The sequence below is a fragment of the Delphinapterus leucas genome, chromosome 2 (genome assembly GCF_059928025.1).
Source record: "Delphinapterus leucas isolate spDelLeu-1000000601 "Yukka" chromosome 2, BTC_Dleu_Yukka2, whole genome shotgun sequence".
NCBI classification, from domain to species: Eukaryota; Metazoa; Chordata; class Mammalia; order Artiodactyla; family Monodontidae; genus Delphinapterus; species Delphinapterus leucas.
In genome coordinates, this window is record NC_143130.1 from 117,831,724 (window position 1) to 117,838,197 (window position 6,474).

The following is a 6,474-nucleotide window of genomic DNA, read 5'->3' on the forward strand; positions in this document are numbered from 1 at the left end:
CTGGAGGAGGAAGCGGGGGAGGGGCCGCGAGAAGGGGCGGGGAGGGGAGGAGGAGGGGCGTAGGGGGAGGGGCGTAGGGGGAGGGGCGTAGGGGAGGGGCGGAGGAGGGGGAGGTGGCGGGGCGATCAGTAAGTTTTATATATATATGTATGCGTATATATATATATATATATGTATGAGTGTATATATATGTATGCATATATATAGAGAGAGAGAGAGAGAGTTTTGGCCATGCCCTTTGGCTAGTGGAATCTTAGTTCCCTGACCAGGGATTGAACCCAGGCCCATAGCAGTGAAAGCGCGGAGTCCTAACCACTGGACCGCCAGGGAACTCCCTTCCCTGGTTTTCAACTATTGTTCCACCCAACTCTTTTTCGAGGTACAATACTCTCCCATGAGTCACAGTGATGTGAAGGAGACACTTGTTGGGGAACCCATTTTTCCTTTTCTGAGAATGGTGGCCCTCCTCAAGGATGTGCCCTTATATCCATATTCATTCTGATCCACAAAAATTGAGTCATTACTTATTTACTCCCATAAACTTAAAATTAAGAATTAGAGATTCTGGGACTTCCCTCCCTAGTGGTGCAGAGGTTAAGAATCCGCCTGCCAATGCAGGGCACACGGGTTCGAGCCCTGGTCCGAGAGGATCCCACATGCCGCGGAGAACTAAGCCTGTGGCCCACAACTACTGACTGAGCCTACATGTCACAACTACTGAAGCCCGCGCGCCTAGAGCCCGTGCTCAGCAAAAAGATAAGCCACCGCAATGAGAAGCCCGCACCCTGCAGTGAAGAGTAGCCCCCGCTTGCCGCAACTAGAGAAAACCCGCGCAGCAACAAAGACCCAATGCAGCCAAAAATATAAACAAATAAATAAATGAATTTATTTAAAAAAAAAAAAAAGAATTAGAGATTCTAAGGAGTTGGCTGTAATCCTACAACTGGTAACAGAATAAGTAAACTCAGGGGCTGAGCCTGCCATTTTTGGTGGCTGCTTGGGGGTTACATATGCTAATGATGAGCAAGCAAAGAAAAGCACGAGTATGTAGCAAACTGAAACAGAGGCTTTCCCTGAGCCCCTTGTCAAAAACTGTAAGCCCTCAACCCCACCCTCTTCTCTCCATCCCATCTTCTCTAACCCTAAATCCACTTTTCCCCCTTCAACTTCATGTTACTTATTTGTTTGCTTACTTCTGTCTCCCTCTTCCATTTCTCTATCGCTGCACAAAAACATCACCCCAAAACTTAAGAGCTTTAAAACAAAAACATTCATCTATTTTTATCCAAATCTGCAGTTTTGAAAGGCATTACCCTGATCCCCAATGTCTAGGGTCTCGGTTTGGGACTAAAACCTGAGCATGTCTCTTTTCCATGCATCGTTCTCCACAAAGCCTTGGGCTTCTGTTGAAGGAGATGATTGGTGGGCTGTGACCACTGGTTGATCTTTTTTTTTTTTTTTTTTGCGGTACGCGGGCTTCGCACTGCTGTGGCCTCTCCCGTTGCGGAGCACAGGCTCTGGACGCGCAGGCTCAGCGGCCATGGCTCACGGGCCCAGACGCTCCGCGGCATGTGGGATCTTCCTGGACCGGGGCACGAACCCGCATCCCCTGCATCGTCAGGCGGACTCTCAACCACTGCGCCACCAGGGAAGCCCCAACTGGTTGATCTTTGAGCTGAACTCAGGCAATCAAGTTTCCTCACCTGCTCCCCTATCCTTGCAATGTACACTTTGCCTCCTGTTCCCCTCCTGTTCCTCCCCTGTTCAGACAGTGGGAGCTGTCCGAATGATGAAGCCTTGAGGGAGTAGGGTGTTGTTGAGACCATCTGGACAGTATACCTGACAACCCAGTTAAGGCTTCTGTATAAACTTTTAAGAATTGGCTGGGGGACTTCCCTGGTGGCACAGTGCATAAGACTCTGTGCTCCCAATGCAGGGGGCCCAGGTTCGACCCGTGGTCAGGGAACTAGATCCCACATGCATGCCGCAACTAAGGAGCCAGCGAGCCGCAACTAAGGAGCCCACCTACTGCAACTAAGACCCAGCGCAACCAAAATAATTTTTTTAAAAAAAAGAGACCTTTAAAAAAAAAAAAAAGAATTGGCTGGCAGGGATAGAGATCTTCTACTCTTTCAGCACCCAAAACAATCCTAGTAAGTTCCCTTGCCTCTTAAACCTGCCTGCCTCTTTCTTTACTCTCTCCTTAGTGAGGGAGGGGAGACAGTTTGTAAACCAGCAGCTTCCTCACAACATGGCAGCCCCAGAGTTGTCAGCTTTCTCACTCACAGCTCAAGTCTCCCACACAGGGTTCTCAGAGGCCCAGAAGGAAGCTGCAAGCCTTCTGCTGACCTCAGAATCCCCCGAACATTACTTTGGCCTCATGCTGTTGGTCAGCCTAGTCACTAAGTCCAGATTCCAGGAGAGGGGTAGATATACCTCTCAATGGGCAGAATAGCTGGGATATAAAAGGTCTCAGTTTACAGTCTTAAAAATTGTGTTTGGAATTCCCTGGTGGTCCGGTTGTCAGGACTCCGCGCTTCCACTGCAGGGGGCCCAGGTTCAATCTCTGGTCGGGGAGCTAAGATCCTGCAAGATGCCTGGCACGGCACAAAAAAATAAACAAAAGTGTGTTTGTCTCACCGTCTAAAAACAAAATGAGAGTTCAATGAATTAAATGGACTATTTCAGAACTCGTGAATTGACTATAAAACATAATCGACTGTTTTTAACAAATTTTAAGTGTTTTAAATGTTTCAAGTGTTTTAAAATACTTTGTGGGGGAGTTCCCTGGTGGCCTAGTGGAGTCAGGCTTTCACTGCCTGACCCAGGGTTCAGTCCCTGGTCGGGGAACTGAGATACCATAAGCCACGCGGCACGGCCAAAATGAAACAAAAAACTTTTGTGTTTGCCGGTATTATATACTTAACTCCAGCACTGCACAATTTACAAAGTGGAAGAAGTTTGTAGCAATACTTTGCCCTGTTTAATTCAGTGTTAAAATCTTGACTTTTTTTCCTTTAGTTTTCACCAGGTTTAGTTGTTGTGTGTTTTGAAGCAGTTCATGTGTTGAAGTAGTTGATGAGACGCTACCTCAAGAGGACGCCACGAACAAAACGATCGCTTTTAAGTTGATTGGGGAAATCTTACCACGTAAATGCTTAATGGGGGTGGGGAGGAGGGAAAGGTCCTCATAATAACCATGCCTAGTGGGGATGACTTCGGTCGGCTGCGAAACCAAAACCAGAAGGTGAGGCCAGACCCGAGCCCCGACTCACACCCTCAAATGCCTGGCACCAGGCGCCCCGAACTCCAGCCATCCCCATCGCCCCTCCGGGTCCCGATTCTTCGCCGCGCACCCACGCCACCTGGACCACCAACGGCGACGTGTCTCCGCTGGGAATTAGAAGGTCCCACATCCACCACAGAGGACGTGGTGTACATCTAGAGAAACCTGGAGGTCAAGGAAACCTGTCCTAGGCTCTTCGAGGCCACACAAGCCAAAGAGAAAGTAACAAACTAGAAACCCGCCTGAGGGCTAACTACCCCCAAACATAGTGATTTCTCAATGGAAATGACAAGGTTCACTCGACCTGTCTGCCTATTTCTCTACCATAAAAGACAATTATTGACCTACCTCACAGGGGTGTTGTGAGGATTAATAAATGTTGGTACAGTGCTTTGGAAATGTGAAGATGCTGTGTAAATGCTAAAAAAATAGCAAGTTCAGAGCAGAAACCTACACAAGTTTTCACACATCCGTCAGCTAATGTGTTTCTACCGAGGTGGCCTTTTTCTGGGAAAGAAGTACAGTGGAAAGTACATCCCTTGGCCCTTTGGTTTACTGACGGGGTGGGCGTAGACGGGAAGCAGCACTTGTGGGCTGCACATGAGTGTGGGGAGGTGAGGGGTGCTTACTAAACACATGTATTAATGAGTTGATGACTGTCCGAGGGTCTTCTCACTAACAAAACGTACAGAGAAGGGAAAGAATGTATGTTACTCCGTCGAGGTCATACGGGAGAGATTTACTTTGTAGGTCCAGAACAATTGAAAGGTTTATTCCATAGCTCACTGCTAGTCCCTGATAAAAGCAGCCAGCGCTGGTGGGTTGTGGCATTCATAAAACGTCTTAACCATCTCCTGCCTGAGGGCCGCAAAGGTGCGACGGGAAGACGCCCAGTGGCAGAGACAAGGCAGCAAGGGGCAGTCTGGGGTTTCCCTCGGATGATGCTTTATGCTCTGCAACCCCGGCTGTGGGAATAGCCTGGGGAGTCAACGTTGGTTGCAACGTTGTTTGCGGTGGGAAGCAAGGGACTGAGGGATTTGGAGTTTATGCGGTGAGAGTGGAGGATGGCAGGAGAGGAAATTTGTGAGAAAAAAGAAAGTGTGTCAAGCCTACCTGTATGTCAGTGAGGCACCAACCGGGTGAAAAAAGTGTATACAATATTATTAATGTTCCGTAGTAAAACTATGTTAAGTTGAGGTCAAAATGATGTTTCTCTTCCGCTGGGGAGGCGGGGGGGGGTGGGGGGTGGGGTTCAAAAGGAAAACTGCTGAGAAGCGCATAGCTATTCAATACTGTAAACATAAGAAGTGAGGGTCTTCCCTGCTGGCGCAGTGGTTAGGAATCCGCCAGCCAATGCGGGGGACACGGGTTCGAGGCCTGGACCGGGAAGCTCGCACCTGCTGCGGAGCAACTAAGCCCGAGCGCCACAACTACGGAGCCCGCGCGCCTAGAGCCGGTGCTGCCCAACAAGAGAAGCCACCGCAGAGAGAAGCCCCCCGCTCGCCGCAACTAGAGAAAGCCCGGGTGCAGCAACGAAGACCCGACGCAGCCAAAAATAAATGAATTTATAAAATATAAAATAGTAAGTGAAATTCTGTGTTTCGCTGCTGCTGGATAGAAGAGTATCAGTTTCAGTTTCAGCTCACCAACCCTCGGCTAGCACATATCCGGTGACATTATAGAACGAGCGGAGCCTGGGTTCGAGCCCTGGTCGGGGAAGATCCCACGTGCCACGGAGCAACTAAGCCCGTGCGCCGTAACGACTGAGCCTGCGCTCTGGAGCCCATGGGCCTAGAGCCCATGCTCCGCAACACGAGAAACCACTGCAATGAGGCGCCCCCGCTCCTCACAACTAGAGAAGGCTTGCGCGCAACAACGAAGACCCAACGCAGCGAAAAAAGAATAACAAATATCTATAAACTCAGTTTTATAGATTAGATACGTACAGGAAATTGGTGGTTGCCAAGGGTGGAGACGGTGGGAGGTTGCTAAAATTTGGGGTAGGGCATGTGAAAAGGTACAAATCTCACTCATAAGTCATGAGGACATACTACACAGCATGATAACTAAGATTAAAAAATAAAAAAATAAACCTACAAAACACAGAGGGGAGCACAAACGCAATCCCCCACTGCCATAAAGCATGCAGTTCCGTTTCTCACACTTGGGGAAATCACAACGGTCAACATCCGCAGAACGATGAATAAGCTTCGCTCTGGGTGTGACCACTCGTACCTCGAGTCAAAGCGAAAACTTGCTGAGAAAGTCTGGGTTCTGTTTTTAAGCCTGAGATCAGTAACCTTTACACGTATGTGTGTATGCGTATATATATTTGTATGTATGGGTCTTTGACCATGCCCGTCGGCTAGCGCAATCCTAGTTTCCCGACCGGAAGCTGACAACAGGCCTACGGCAGCGGTAACCACTGGGTCCTCCGGGAACACCGTGTTTCTTTTACTTTATCCCTTAACACTAGGTGATCCTCAACATTGTCTCAGTTTCCGATGTACAGCTTCAGATCGTTCTCCATTGGACGTTACTCTAAGATACCGAATTAAATGCTCTACACAGTAAATCCTTCTTACTCAGCTACTTTACATATAGTGTTTCGTATCTGTTAGTAGTTCCGTACTCCCCACAAACTTTCCCAAACTCTGTTCCCGATGACGGCGAGTGTTTTTATCTTACAAAAAGAATTATTACTGTACTTTCCGCATTGCAGACGGTGGCATAACGACGTTCCTTCTTACGTGACTTCCTTAGTATAATAACCTGTTTTCGCTCGTATTACCGCAAACAGTAGTACGTACCACCCTACCAGTCTGCGTTCCTTCGGGGCTCACTTCTTTACTACCATGCGCAGGCTCAGGCTGCTTCTGAGAAACCACAATAAACATGAAAGGCATGAACGACAAAAAAGCGTGAGGTGGTTGAAGTTAACAATAACCAAACCAGGAAACAGACTGTCAAGCTCTACTTGGCTACGCGGCTCGGCACACTGCAGCTTTCCTGCAGCCTTACGGTGAACAACTGCATTAGAGCGAAACAAACAATTCACAGAACTCACAGCCGCACGCAAGCTGTGCACTGAATCCCCAGATGAAAAAGTGCGCGAGCGCACGAAAAAACAGGCTTTCATCGGTTCACAAGAAATATGCAGAATTCTACTATTCAACAAACGCAAACAT